The sequence below is a fragment of the Mobula hypostoma genome, chromosome 1 (assembly GCF_963921235.1).
Source record: "Mobula hypostoma chromosome 1, sMobHyp1.1, whole genome shotgun sequence".
Lineage (NCBI taxonomy): Eukaryota > Metazoa > Chordata > Chondrichthyes > Myliobatiformes > Myliobatidae > Mobula > Mobula hypostoma.
The window spans coordinates 80,265,534-80,281,927 of NC_086097.1; positions in this window are offsets into that span (position 1 = coordinate 80,265,534).

The following is a 16,394-nucleotide window of genomic DNA, read 5'->3' on the forward strand; positions in this document are numbered from 1 at the left end:
CCCAGTTCAGGGACAGGTATTATCCTTCAACTATCACTCAACTTCAGCTGCCCCATTATGAATCGTTCCCACAACCTATGGACTCACTTTCAAGGACTCGTCATTTCATATTCTTAAAGTTTATTGTTTATTTATTTATTATTATTATTTCTTTATTTTTGTATTTGCAAAGTTTGTTGTCTTTTGCATACTGGTTGAACACCCAAGTTGGTGCAGTCTTTCATAGATTCTATTATGGTTATTATTCTATTTATGGATTTGTTGAGTATGCCCACATGAAAATGAATCTCAGGGTTGTATATGGTGACATATATGTACTTTGATAATAAATTTACTTTGAACTTCAAACTTTAATTTATTATACTTAAAATTTTTATTTTGAAACTTCAATGAAGAAGTTGTTTTTATGTTCACTTGAAGACTTCAGATTTTTTAAAAGCCAGAAGTCATAAGCATGCACAGAGAGGCGGGTTTATTGGGACTCTGTGCCTGCTGGTTACAAGGATTAGGCTGGTATATAACTCTGCTTAGGTTCTCCATTTATGCTTTGGAGGAACTGAGGGAAGTGGGTACAGAGTTGACTTTCAAAATTCAAAGTTCAAAGATCAAAGTTAAATTTATTATCAGGGTTCTTACACGTCACCACATAGAACCCTGAGATTCCTTCTTCTGTAGGCATACTTAGCAAATCTGTGGAACAGTAGCTGTAAAGGATCAATGAACAAAAACTGTGCAAATGCAAATATAAATAAATTGCAATAAATAATGAGTATGAAATAACATGAAATAAAAAAGCATGAAGTAACAAGAAAAAGAGTTGATAAAGTGGCTTCGGTTGTGGGAACACCGGAAATAGAATGAGTGTAGTTATCCACCTTTGTTCAAGAGCCTAATGGTTGAGGAGTAGTAACTGCTCCTGAACATGGTGGTGTGAGTCCTGGACACTTGTACCTTTTGCCTAATGGCAGCAGCAAGAAAAGAGCCTGGCCTGGGTGGTGAGGATCTTTGATAATGGATGCTGCTTTTCTACAGCAATGTTTCATGTAGATGTGCTCAATGGCTCGGAGGGTTTTACCCATGATGGACTAGGTCTTGTTCAAGAACTCATTTCAGGGCCAGAATCCACTACATTTTGTAGGATTTTCCATTCAAAGGCATTGGTGTTCCCATACTAGGGCATAATACAGCCAGTCAACACACTTCCCACCACATTGCTATAGAAGTTTGCCAAGGTTTTTGATGCCATGCCAAATCTCCGCTGACTCCTGAGGAAGCAGAGGTGCTGTTGTGCTTTCTTTGCAATTATACTTATATGATGGATTTAGGACAGGTCCTCTGAGATAGTAATGCCCTGGGGTTTAAAGGTACTGACCTTTTCCATCTCTGATCCTCTGATGAGTTTAACCAGGCCTGTTTGAAGAGAACCTTGCCCAATTATCACCAGCACATAACCTGTTGCACAAGAGGTTCCAACACACTAGACCACTGCTACACTATAATAAGGAGTGCCTACCCTTCCTTCCCAAGACTGCATTTTGGCAAGTCAGATTGTTTGGCTGTATTCATGCTACCTGCACATAGAGCCTAAAGAGCAAAGCTCCAAAGATCAAGATAGCTAAGAGGTGGTCGTGGGAGGCAGAGGAATGGTTACAAGATTGCCCCGAGTCAGTGGACTGAGCCGTGTTCAAGAACACATCTGAGGACCTGAATGACTTCACTGGGGTTGTTACAGATTTTATTAAAACAGCCGTGAATGAGCTTATCCCCACGAAATTGTTCAGGGTTTTCCCCAATCAGAAGCCCTGGATGAACAATGAAATCCAGAATCTGCCGAGAGCCAGATCAGAGGCATTCAAGTTAGGGGATCAAGAATGCTACAAGAGGTGTGGGTATCATCTCTGGAAAGTTATCCCTCGGGTGGAGTGGAGATTCTGGACTAGACTGGAATCAATGAGGGATGCTTGACAGCTGTGGCAGGGATTGAATGCCATTACCTCTTACAAAGTTAAGTCTTGCGACAAAGGGGGCAGCAGAGTTTCACTTCCAGATGAGCTCAATGCCTTCTATGCTCACTTTGACCACTAGAACAAGTAGAAACTATCATGTACCCCCATGTCTCCCGATGAACCTTTGTTCTCAGCATCTGAAGATGATGTGCGGGCTGCCTTCAAGAGAATGAATCCAAAGAAAGCATCCGGTCCGGATGGAGTACCTGGTCGAGTACTGAAGACCTCTGCCGACCAACTGGCTGGTGTATTCACGGATATCTTCAACCTCTCGCTCTGGCAGTATGTGGTACCCACCTGCTTCGAGCAGACTTCCATCAAATCATTGCCCAAGAAGAGTGTGGTAACCTGTCTAAATGACTATCATCCAGTGTCACTTACATCCACAGTGATGAAGTGTTTTGAGAGGCCCCTGTCTGAGAGGCAACTTGAATCCACTCCAATTCGCCTATCGAAGCAACAAGTCTGCAGCAGATGCTATCTCACTGGCTCTTCACATAACCCTGGAAGATCTGAATAGCAAAGCTGCATACATCAGGATGCTCTCTATTGATTACATCTCAGCATTCAACACCATCATCCCCTCAAAATGGAGTTCAACCCAGATAAGTGTGAGGTGGTTCATTTTGGTAGGTCAAATATGATGGCAGAATATAGTACTGTATCCTTTCTTGGCAGTGTGGAGGATCAGAGGGATCTTGGGGTCTGAGTCCATAGGACACTCAAAGCTGCTGCGCAGGCCTTATAGGTTGAGTGAACTTGGCTTTTTCTCTTTGGAGCGATGGAGGATGAGAGGTGACCTGCTGGAGGTGTATAAGATGATGAGAGGCATTGATTGTGTGGATAGTCAGAGGCTTTTTCTCAGGGCTGAAATGGCTAACACGAGAGGGCACAGTTTTAAGGTGCTTGGAAGTAGGTACAGAGGAGATATCAGGAGTAAATTTTTTTACGCAGAGAGTGGTGAATGTGTGGAATGGGCTGCCGGCGACGGTGGTGGAGGCTGATACAATAGGGTCTTTTAAGAGACTCTTGGATAGGTACATGGAGCTCAGAAAAACAGAGGGCTATGGGTAACCTGAGGCAATTTCTAAAGTAAGTACATGTTTGCAACAACATTGTGGGCTGAAGAGCCTGTATTGTGCTGTAGGTTTTCTATGTTTCTAAATTTCTAAAACAGATCAGTAAACTCCAAGACCTAGGCCTCAATGCCCCCTTGTTCAATTGGATCCTGGATTTCTTCACTTGTAGATCCCAGTCAGTTTGGATTGGCAAAAACATCTCCTCTCCGATCTCCACTAGCACAGGAATACCACAGGGATGTGTACTTAGCCCCCTGCTCTACTCACTTTACACCTATGACTGTGTGGCTAATTATAGCTCCAACACCATATACAATTTGCCGATGACACCACTGTTGTGGGCTGTATCAAAGGTGGTCATGAATCAGCATACAGGAGGGAGATTGAAAATTTGGCTGAATTGTGTCATAACCACAACCTCTCACTCAGACCAGATGCGTTCTTTGAATTCACTCTCTTGAAGTGAATAAGCACTGGGGCCTGACAGAATATTCCCCAGGCTGCTCCACAAGGCAAGGGAAGAGATTGCTGAGCCTCTGGCTAGGATCTTCATGTCCTCACTGTCTACAGGAATGGTACCGGAGGATTGGAGGGAGGTGAGTGTTGTCCCCTTGTTCAAAAAAGGTAGTAGGGATAGTCCGGGTAATTAAAGACCAGTGAGCCTTATGTCTCTGGTGGGAAAGCTGTTGGAAAAGATTCTCAGAGATAGGATCTATGGGCATTTAGAGAATCATGGTCTGATCGGGGACAGTCAGCATGGCTTTGTGAAGGGCAGATCGTGTCTAACAAGCCTGATAGAGTTCTTTGAGGAGGTGACCAGGCATATAGATGAGGGTAGTGCAGTGGATGTGATCTATATGGATTTTAGTAAGGCATTTGACAAGGTTCCACACGGTAGGCTTATACAGAAAGCCAGAAGGCATGGGATCCAGGGAAGTTTGGCCGGGTGGATTCAGAATTGGCTTGCCTGCAGAAGGCAGAGGGTCGTGGTGGAGGGAGTACATTCGGATTGGAGGGTTGTGACTAGTGGTGTCCCACAAGGATTGGTTCTGGGACCTCTACTTTTCATGATTATTATTAACGACCTGGTTGTGGGGGTGGAAGGGTGGGTTGGCAAGTTTGCAGACGACACAAAGGTTGGTGGTGTTGTAGAGAGTGTAGAGGATTGTCAAAGATTGCAGAGAGACATTGATAGGTTGCAGAAGTGGGCTGAGAAGTGGCAGATGGAGTTTAACCCGGAGAAGTGTGAGGTGGTACACTTTGGAAGGACAAACTCCAAGGCAGAGTACAAAGTAAATGGCAGGATACTTGGTAGTGTGGAGGAGCAGAGGGATCTCGGGGTACATGTCCACAGATCCCTGTAAGTTGCCTCACAGGTGGATAGGGTAGTTAAGAAAGCTTATGGGTGTTAGCTTTCATAAGTCGGGGGATAGAGTTTAAGAGTCACGAGGTAATGATGCAGCTCTATGAAACTCTGGTTAGACCACACTTGGAGTACTGTGTCTAGTTCTGGTTGCCTCACTATAGGAAGGATGTGGAAGCATTAGAAAGGGTACAGAGGAGATTTACCAGGATGCTGCCTGGTTTAGAGAGTATGAATTATGATCAGAGATTAAGGGAGCTAGGGCTTTACTCTTCGGAGAGAAGGAGGATGAGAGGAGACATGATAGAGGTATACAAGATATTAAGAGGAATAAATAGAGTGGATAGCCAGCGCCTCTTCCCTAGGGCACCACTGCTCAATACAAGGGGACATGGCTTGAAGGTAAGGGGTAGGAAGTTCAAGGGGGATATTAGAGGAAGGTTTTTTACTCAGAGAATGGTTGGTGCGTGGAATGCACTGCCTGAGTCAGTGGTGGAGGCAGATACACTAGTGAAGTTTAAGACACTACTAGACAGGTATATGGAGGAATTTAAGATGGGATGTTATATGGGAGGCAAGGTTTGAGGGTCGGCACAACAATGTGGACTGAAGGGCCTGTACTGTGCTGTACTATTCTATGTTCTATGTTAAGTCAGCCCGCCATCTTCAGATACTGAGACCAAAGGATCATTGGGAGACATGGAGGTGTGTGATGGTTCCTCCCTTACTCCTCAACTCCACAGAGCTCACTAAACCTCCCAGAAAGGACAGCAGGAAATCTGTGATTAATATTCCTAATATTGTTGTGCTGAGAACAATGCAGGAGTGCTGGAAAATCTGGAACTCTCTACGGAGATTTGTGAGGTGAAGAACATTGTTTGAAATGCTTCTGACTCAACCCCACTTATGACTTCATTAATTACTGCACTGACGTTATCTGCTTTCACTCTTCAGTGCTGTACAGTCATAGCACCACGTCACAACCAAAGGTGTGGATAGTTGTAGGCTTATGAATGCTTTTTAAAAGGTATTGAATGGGCACTTAAGAGGAAATTGTTTCCTGGGCAACAGGATAAATGTAGGTGAATGGGTTGGGGTAGATTGCCCTTCAGGGAGCAAGTATGGCTTTGCCTTGTTATGATGCTTCTCTGACTTCTGCTCAAAGACTGGACTGATACAAATTCCTGCCACTGGAACTAACCATTAAAACCACACACACTGCAAGATATGCTCCAAGCATCGCGTAAGATCCCCACTATCACTTCCTTCTCTCTTGCGAAAGTTGGTTTTGGGTTCCAGTGGGAAATCAACCCATCCTCTCAGCTGATGAGGGCACCTTAACAAAACGGACTGGCGTATGAAAAGCTGTGAGTACAGGCGACACTGAGGAGCAGAATGCACACTGTTTCTGTACACTTGATCACAAGGTTAGCAAGTCACGTCATTGTAAAGACAAGGGATTTTGCAGATGCTGGAAATCCGGAGTAAAACATACAAAACGTTGGTGGAACTCAGCAGATCAGGTGGCATCTATGGAAATGAATAAACATTTGAAGGTCTGGTCTGAGACCCTTCTTCAGGTCTGAAGAAGAAAGGGGAAGAAGCCAGGATAGAAGGTGAGGGAAGGGAGGGAGTACAAGTTCAAAGGTGAAAGGTGATACATCAAGCCAGGTGGGTGTACAGTTGTTTGTGCTGTTTTCATGTTGCCTTTCTGTAGTTCATAGATGAAATGCCCAAATCTCCCTGAAAAAACATTTAATAATTGCTCTCTATTTTAAAACAAATATTCTTCTTTTCTATATTCTTTTGTAGAATAACCTCACACTTATTTTCCCTGCTATCTTTGTTCTAATCTGTTTATATCCCTTTGAAATCTCTCTGCCTCTTTTCCACCCAACTCTGCAATGTCAGCAGTCTTGGATATCTGTCCCATCATCAAAATCAGTTGTTTTCAATCCACATTAATGATACCCCAGTTGCCCACTATTAGGAATGCCAACCTGACCGTGATCTGTTTATTTCTCCTGTCTTTTATTCTGAAAACATAAATATACGACGCCTGCTATTTTCTCTGTGAGTTACACCTAAAAGTTAATTCTTTTAACAATTTCCCACTCAATTTCTATTTTATAAAGCCAAGTTAACTCTGCTGATGTTTTCTTGGTGCCCTGTTAATTCTTACTTAATGATAGAGTTCAGCACTTTGCAAAGAGTTGACTCACCAGGCTGATGAGGAAGGAGGTACAGGTGGGTGTCATGGGAGGCAGCTCCTTGCAGGGTATTGTTGCACACCATTTAGCCTGTACAGCAGCCTCGGGTGACCCACTGCCTCTGCATTTTGCTAAGCGGAGTCCTCCTGCTTGGCAAAATCCTGCATGAACTCCGTGGACATAATCTGGGTTGTTAATGCAGGATTTTGCAACCTGAGGACTCCAGCTTTAGTTTGTGGCAAAGATTTTACATTGAGGTCGGAGTGTATTCAGTCGAGAATCTGCAACTGGCTCCATCAGCAAAGTAATGCATCTCAGTGTGTTAGAAAATATTATTATAACTCCTATGGCTTATTTGGCAATGAATCTTATTAGTGTAGAAACTCAGATAGCTGCCGATTTAGATGTGAGGATTATTCTGGGAGCTTGAGGAAGCACAGCACACTATGCAAAAAAGGCTGTCAGAGCAACACATCACAACAGCTTTCATGTGTGGCAGAAGCAATGGCTCCATGGGAGAGGGGCTTACTGTCCTCTCCAAGGCTGGGATTATGCCTGCTCCCTGCTTGATGCTGCACAAGAGCTGTTGCTGGAGCCAGTCTCTCAGCCAGCTCAGATTCACACCAGCGCTGCTGAAAGGCTTAACCATCAGCAGGTCTGATCAGCTCTGGAGCTCTTTGATGAAGTTCCTTCATTCAGTCCGGCCGATGGAGTAGAAGCTCTAAAGCCGGTGACTGAAACTATAGACACTGAGTAATCACCTTTTGGAACACCAGTATGGAGAAGGGAACATGAAAAACAAAGAAACACTGCATGATGATCATTATTAATGCTTTTGACAGGGCAGATTTATTTGATAAACGCCTGTTGTTCTGGATTCAGTTTGGCATTTGTCTTCATTGTGAAGTGATGGAAAGTAAGTCTCCAGTACGAGGAATGGAAAGCAGAGCAAGGAAGATGAATGCTCAAGAGTGATTGAAAACAGCTAGGATGCAACTGAGGCCAAGCGGAAGTGTTAAACATGCCTGTACGGAAACAGCAAGATCCCTTTAGAGAGGATCTTTTAATGGTGCGCTCAGCAACCCCAGCGGCTGGGCAGTGAGAGTTGTTGCAGCTGAAAATGGAAAATAGGTCCCCCAGAAAGCTGGTCTCCATGGATTTACTTCATCACTGATTGCTACTGTCATGACACAGCGCGAGTGCTTTGATCAATGTGGCAGGGGTGTTACTTCTTATCTGTTGTTTGGGGCTTGGAAAGCAGCCTGGTTTCTGAAATATCGACATCACCTGACCTAAGTTCCAGCCTAATGTATTTTCCAGCGACCTTAAATCTCGTGGACAGGGTCTTGCAGCATGAACAATATCCCAAGGTGCACTTTGTCACCCTAAATATCAGAACAGTTCTCATCCGAAACTCAGGGCCTTTGATTCAAAGCATTTGAAATGAAAACAGGACTGATTTTTCTTTAAAAAAAGAGATAAATCATTACAAATCATTTGTATACTTTGAATTATAAATGATTTGAAGCTTATTTTTCTCAATCAAAATTCAAGATGGATATGAAGAGTTTTTCAGTCTATGGCAACATAGGGTGGCTACATTGCACCTAATGCTTTGTCCGATCAGTAACGATTTTAATCTGTTTTGTGGGGTCTGCTCATTGACAATACTTTTCTCACAGAACCTCCATGTTGGGAATGATGCCAGTTCTCACTCACCAGGAATATGCAGAGTAGGCAGATTCTGACACCAGTCAGTACAGAGCATTAAATCGGCTTCATTGGTGCCGAATTAGACATGAATGATATAGGTATCACCATCTGTTTAACACGGCTGGAAACTAGCATTCAAAGACAGGATAGACCCACCTCTTCCCCCTCCTATCACCCCTAAGGCATCATCTACAGTATTTAAAGCAACCATCTATTGCTTGTTGATTGGTTGCTGACTGATTGTTGGTTTGAGCTCTTTTCACTAATTCCAGACTTTAGTGTTAGTCAAACCTGCAGGGAGTCATTCATTAAGGAGTTGGTGTTCACTTCAAGGCTTCTACAATACTCAGCTGCTCCCAGACAAGTTAACATTCCCCTTACAAAAAGGCATGATATATGGAGAATGAGCAGAGGGAAATCAGAGCAAAGCACTCAGTTAAAGCAGGGGTGGGGGTGGAAGGACAGGAGCTTCACTTCCACCGAGGGGTTCACCTTTTTAGATAAAATTGATTTAGAAAAGAAGCTCTCAATGAAACAGCTAATTGTGTTCCAGCTACAGCTGTAATTGCAGAGCTGTGGAAGCACTATTCTGCCAAAGGCTGTCCTGTCAAAGTGCTTGTTAAATTAAGGTTGGAGCTAGAGATATCTGTAACATAACGTTTTTGTTGGCGCATGGCCAAGTGGTTAAGGCATTGGTCTAGTGATCTGAAGGTCACTAGTTCAAGCCTTAGCTGAGGCAGCGTGTTGTGTCCTTGAGCAAGACACTTAACCACACATTGCTCTGCGACAAACACCAGTGCCAAGCTGTATGGGTCCTAATGCCCTTCCCTTGGACAACATCAGTGGCGTGGAGTGGGGGAGACTTGCAGCATGGGCAACTGCTGGTCTTCCATACAACCTTGCCCAGGCCTGCGCCCTGGACACCTTCCAAAGTGCAAATCCATGGTCTCACGAAACTAACGGATGCCTATAAAAACAGTTTTTCGTAATGTCATACAGTATAGAAGCAGGCCACTCAGTCCACCATTTTCGTGATAAACATCAAGTACCCATCCATACCAATGGCATTTTCCAGCAGTTGGTGCGAAGTCTTCCAAACTTTAGAGAATCCTGTCTAGAGAGTCACTGCCTGCACCTACTGTACAAGAGAAGTCACTGATATGCTCCAATCCAAGGCAGATGAGCAGATCTTGTCTGTCTCTCGGGAGAGCCGAAATGAGCACATGGCTCCAGCAGACGGTTGGAGTTTGCCCCACTGGTGGCACCTGCGTCAACATGGAGGGGAGCAACAGACAATATCACAAATTTTAAGCTGGTGTGCTCATGTCACTGGGGCTATGTGGTTGAAGAAAAGTCATTTTAATTGGCTTTAGGAATGCACTGTGCACCATATTAATCTAAGTGCAGAGTCCATGCAGCATCACCAAGTGTTTATGTTATGGCCAGCTGCACTACCGTTAGTTCCTGGCCAGGCATAACAAAAGGGAAGCACTTGGGCCTACATTCTCAAGAGTTTAGTTAAAAGAGAGGCAATCCTAGTGAAATGTACAACATGTACAAGCAGAGGTTGAGAACACAGGAGAAGTTACTTGTGGAGTTTAGCACCAGATTTAAAAAGTCAGTGAGGCCTATCTTCAGAGCCTGAGATTGCAGGAACAGTGACTTGTGAAGTTCAGCGCCAGATTTATAAAGTGAGTGGAGCCTGTTGGCACTTCCTGCAGAGCTTGGGATCATTTAGGTTATTAGACACTTGGCAAGGGCCAATAAAAACAAGTTAAGTTTAAACGGAGCTGCCATTGTATAAATTGGACAAAGTTAGTGTGGGGAACTGAGCCTCTTGATCCAAAGACTTCGGCAAGGAGAAGGAAGAGGCTAGGTTGAGGTTTTTTTGTCAAAATTTCACTTTTTTTCTTTATTGGTGCCCAGATAGAGTAGCGAAGGTGAATCCTAGATTACTGATGTGCTCCCCATGCAAGCTGCGGAAAATCTGGGAGATCTCCTGCCTCCCTGAGTGCTGCACCTGCAAGTGGCGCATCCGGGTGTTGCTCCTGACAGACTGTGTTAGGGAACTGGAGCTCCAGCTGGATGACCTTTGCCTCATTTAGGAGAATGAGCAGCTAAGAGCTTTCCTTTTGATATGTCTGGCCACAAAATAAACACCCAGTGCCACGGCCTGGAATCTGTACCTGGATTAGATGCACAGCACATTCCTTTTAGATAGTAGCTGCAGGGTGGTTGTCATACCTGGGCTGGAGGAAACAGGTAGCTGGGTAACTGTCAGGAGAGGGAAAATCGGCAGAGCAGTGTACCCCTGTGGCTATCCCCCTCAACAACACGCAGAACACTTTGGATATTGTTGGGGGGGGGTGGTGGGGAAATGACCAACCAAGAAAAAGCTGCAGTGACCAAGTCTCTGGCGCTGAGTCTGGCTCTGTGGCTTTGAAAGTAAGGTGGGGGAAGAGGAGGGTGATGGAGATAGGGGATTGAATAATCAGGGGAACAAAAAGGAGATTTTGTAGATGTGGAAGAGACTCCTGGATGGTATGCTGTCTCCTAGTTGCCAGGGTCAGGGAGGTCTCAGATTGGGTCCACAGGGAGAGCGTGTGCAGCCAGAAATTATGTACATATAGCTACCAATGACACTGGTAGGAAAAGGGATCAGGGCCTGAAGAGGGAATATAGGAAACCATGTGGGAAGCTAAAAAGCAGGAACGCAAGGGTAGTGATCTCCGGATTGCTGCCTTTGTCACATGCCAATGAATAGGATGACTTGCCAATTGACTGTATGGCTGTAGAATTGGTGCAGGGGACATAGATCATAGAGATCTCTTCTGGTGGAGGTACAACCTGTACAAAAGGGAGGTGTTATATCTGAACTTGAGGGGGATCAATATCTTTGTGGGCAGGTGTGCTAGATCTGTGCTGGAGGGTTTAAATTGGGTTGGCAAGGTGACGGGAACCAGAATGGTAGGTAATAGAATGGAGCAGTTGGTGCAAACGTAGATACAGTGTGTAGAGACACTGAGAGGAAGGATAGGCTATCGATAGGGCATAACTACTGGTGGTGCAATAGAATCAGCGCCGGGCTACAGAGCGAAGGCTCCCGAGTTCAAATCCAAGTCGGGCCACCCCCCCGAGCATGCTTTCCATCCATGTCGAGTTGAACGTCGAGCTAGCCACTCGGCCTCGTAAAAAAAAAAGGGTCGCGTCAGGAACGTTCATATTGTGACCCAGTCAATCCGAAAGGAGACCAATCCTGACACCACGTGCCAGACAAGAATGACTGACTGTCTGGTGTGACACACTAAAAAAAACTATGATATTGTTGCTATTATGGAGACTTGGAGCATCAGTCGGGCAGGAAAGGTTGCTAGATGCTCTTGGGTTTAGATGTTACAAAGGGGACAGAGAGGGATTTAAAAGAAGCAGGCAAGTTTGCATTGCTAATCATGGATGGTATCACAGCTACTGAAAGTGAGGATGTTGTGCTGGGATTGTCTACTGAGTCAGTGTGGGTGATAGTCAGAAATAGGCAGGGAGCAATCACACTTTTATGACCATTCTGAGGGTTCCCTCAATAGTAACAGAGATTAAGAGGCAGGTTTTGTCAAGATGCAAAATTAACAGGCTGTTGTCATGCAACACGAGGAAATCTACAGATGCTGGAAATTCAAGCAACACACATAAAATGCTGGTAGAACACAGCAGGCCAAGCAGCATCTATAGGAAGAGGTACAGTCAACGTTTTGGGCCGAGACCCTTCGTCAGGCTGTTGTCATGGATGACTTCCACATTCCTAATATTGATTGGCACCTCCTTAGTGCAAAAGGTTTAGACTGGGGCAGAACTTGTTATGTGTATACAGGAAGGATTCCTGATGCAATTCCTAGACAGGCCGACTAGAGGAGAGGCCAATACTGGATCTCGGGCTTGGCACTGAACCTGGTCAGCTGTCAGATCTCTCAGTGGGTGAGCATTCTGGAGAGAAAAAAAACACAACTCCCTGACCATTACCATTTGCTTTTGGAGAGAGAAAAGAGCAGATGGGTATGGAAAGCATGTAATTAAGAGAGGGGGAATTATGATGCAGGAACTTGGAAGCATAAATTGCAACAGATGTACTCAGGGAAATACACAACAGAAATGTGAAGGTTATTTAGGGAACACTTGCATGGGGTTCTGAATAGGTTTGTCCCAATGATGCAGGGAAAGGAACCATGTCTGACAAGAAATATGGAACATCTGGTTAGAGAAAGAAGAAGCAGAATTAAGTTTTAGGAAGCAAGGATCATACAGAGCTTTAGAGAATTACAGAGTAGTGAGGAAGGAGCCTAAGAATGGACTTAGGAGAGCTAGAAGTGGACATGAGAAAGTCTTGATGAGTAGGATTAGGGAAAACCCCGTCAGTCTACATATGAAGAGCAGAAGGATGACTAGAATGAAGGTTGGATTGATCAGAGGTAAAAGAGGAAACATATACCTGGAGTCAGAGGAGGGAGGGGAGGTCCTTAATGAATACTTTGCTTCAGTATTCTCCCACAAGAGGGATCTTGACAAATTTTAGGGTAGCATAGGATGGGCCATTATGCTGAAACATGTAGATATTAAGAAAGAGGATGTGCTGGAATTTTGGAAAAACGTTAGTATAGATAAGCCTTTGGGGTGAAACAGGATACACCCCAGATTACCACGGAAAGAGATCACTGCACCTTGGTGATGATCTTTGCATCCTCGTTGGGCACAGCACTAGTAGCAGAAGATTGGAGGTTGGCAAATGTTATTCCTTTCTTCAAGAAAGGTAATAAGGATAACCCTGGGAATTATAGACCAGTGAATAGGTCAGTGATAGGCAAACTATTGGAGAGGATTCTTCGAGACAGGACTTACGAGCATTTGGAGAAGCATAGTCTGATAAGGGATAGTCAGCATAGCTTGGTGAGGGGCAGGATGTACCTGACGGGCTGATTGAATTCCTGAGGAAGTGACAAAACAAACTGATGAAGGCAAAGCAGTGGATGTGGTGCATTTGGATTTTTGTAAAGCATTTGACAAGCTTCCCCATGGTAGGCTTATTCAGAAAGTCAGGAAGAATTGGATCAAGGGAAACTTGGCTGTAAGGATTCACAATAGGCTTGACCACAGAAGGCAGAGGTTGGTAGTAGATGGAACGTATTCTGTCCGGAGGTCCATGACTAGTTGTGACCCTCAGGGATTGGTTCTGGGATTGCAGCTCTTTTAATTTTTATCAAGGACTTGGATGAGGAAATGCAAGGATAGGTTAGTACCAATTGCAGAGAACACAAAGCTTGGTGGTGTTATGGATTGCATATACGGTTGTTGTAGATTACAATTGGACATTGATAGGTTGAGAAATGGCAGATGTTCAGCCTGGAAATGTATGAAGTGATACATTTTGGAAGGCTGGACATGAAGGCAGAGTACAGGGTTAATGGCAGGATTCTTAGCAGTGTGAAGGAATATCGGGGTCTCGAGGTCCGTGTCCATAGACCCTCAAAGTTACCATGCAAGTTGATAGGGTGGTTAAGAAGGTGTATGGAGTGTTGGCCTTCAGTAGTCAGGGGATTGAGTCTAGCACTCGTGAGATAATATTGCAGCTCTGTAAAGCTCTGGTTAGACCACACCTAGCATACTAAGTTCAATTCTGGTTGCCTCACGTTACGGGGAGGCAGATTCGCAGAGTTGGTAATTGGGTCAGAAGGCACTGAATGCAAGTAAGCATGTTAACTATTTATTTACAAACAAACAAACAGTGGAACACTCAACCAAGCATCTAAGTCAAACATGTACTTTTCTAAGTCCTCCAAGTTACATAACTACAACATTAAACATTCAACAAACAGGTACTTCATCTCTCTGTGTGCATGGGTCTTCCCACCTGCAGCACACTTACCCAATGGTTCTTTAGCCCTCGTCACTGCCCAGTCTGAAGGGAGCCCCTAGCAAAGAAAAAGAGCCCCGCCAGTGCTATTCTTATACCTGTCGGGGGGGGGGGGGCCTGAAACTGGAAGCCTCCAACCAATGGGAGAGAGCTGGCACATCAATCAAATGGGCCAATCAGTGACCAGCACGTCGGAAGCAGCTTTCGACTGGCCGGTAAGTTACCCCTTCACTTTATATCTCACCCTTCAAGAGAGGTGACACTGTGACAATTCGGTCCTCTGGCTAGTATAACTCCCTTCTAAACAACATATAGAATGCAAAACTACAATACCCAGCACTATAAGCCCAATAGTCCCCACCCAGTGTATTATGGTAGTCCACTTGCTTCCCCCTGGGGTGTAATAGCTATGGAACATGTCCCTCACTTTCTGAATATCATCCACTGACTGTCAGATGTGATTAATATTCCCTGACTTGTTAAGAATGTAGATGCAGCATTCTTGACTGATAACAGCACAAGTATCATCTTTCTCTGCGAGCAGGTAATCTAAGGCCATCTGATTCTGCAAGCCAGCCGTTCAAATAGCCATCATTTTGGCCGATACTCAGATCAGCGCATCCTCCGCGTGGTTAAATGCTATGGCTGTCTCGTTAGGTAGTACCTCTATCACAGGGGTCATACATATCAGTTCCCGGGACAGTCTGGATGCACCATACCGGGAGAGCTATTATCCAAAGCCTTTATGCCACTGTGATAGCCCTCTTCCTACGCGGACCATCAGGGGCAGGGTGCTCATCCAGTGCACTGAAGTGGACTATGTACGACAGCCCATAGCAGCAATCGTAACCCCCTTCCCACGGGGAGCCCTGGGTAGGCCCGGGAGACCCATATCCAGTAAGTGCTATTCAGTGTCCAGGGAGTGTCACCGCACCGTTCCGCGTAGACGCAGTCATCTCAGGATACTGCTTCACTGTGTCCCACTGACTGGTTGGACCTGTGCTTATCACACTGCATACACCAACATACCTTTTCCTTCCTCGTCGGCTGGGCAGTCACTTTCAGAGTCGGGACCTTTGGGTTAAACAAGTCATAAGTAGGGATACACCAGCCCTTAAAGCACTCACTCCACCGAGGGTCACTAGGCCTCAAGTACTTTAAGGCCGTTACTACACGACAGGGTGAGGATGACTGGAGTGAACTATTCCCTCCCTGCTCCCCCCAAAACAGAATACCAAAGTCAGTGGAGATGGACAAGTTGCCCCAACAGTCTTTTTCCTTGTCATTAAAGGGGACTGGTATTGATGGTAACCCGTATGCAGCGTGGGCCGGAGCCCACATACAAACCCAGCAATCCGACATGTTACTCCTGTTTGCATGTTCATTTGCCATCCACAAGAATGTGTTATAGGAGCTCCCACCGCAGGTTGAGATCATCACCATTGCCGTCAGCATCCATCACTGTGCCATTCCACAGTGTAGGAGGGACAAACTCCTCCCTCCTGGTTGACCATTGGGTACTTAGACATGTCATTCTCTGTTCCCCTGGTAACACTACCCACTGCCTATTTCCGGGTCCACCTGGCACAATCCCCCATGTCCCACTGGCCCTGTGATTGCTGCACCCAAACCTTCCCCAATTCCTTTTCCAACTCCACCTCCTTGAGCTCCGGAGGGTCCGACACTGCTGAACGCTGCGGTATCAGTGACCCACCCAGTCTCGCTGGCCAGGAGTTCAGGACTCCATCCCTTGCTGCAGCACATCCAGCCACGTCTGGAGGGTATGGGTAGTAGCTTAACCTGTTACTTCAACGAACCATTCATGTGATCGATCTGTCCTTCCTCCTGTGGGTAATATGGGATGTGAAGCACCCATGAAATGCCAGACTCATCTCTCTCCAGAAACAAATTTAATCCATGCTTGTTCAAGGAATGAGCCGATGTCTGGTTGATATAAGCGGCAGGCCAGATTAAGAAGGTGGGGCCTCCAACTCGCTGTTCTGTGAGGTTTAATCATCTCCGTGCTGCACTGAAGCTGTGGCCTGCAACTAATGGGCTCCTGGACCAGCTGCGGTGATGAACTGGATCCATGGCTGCGGACTTACTTTCATGGACTTTAGTTCT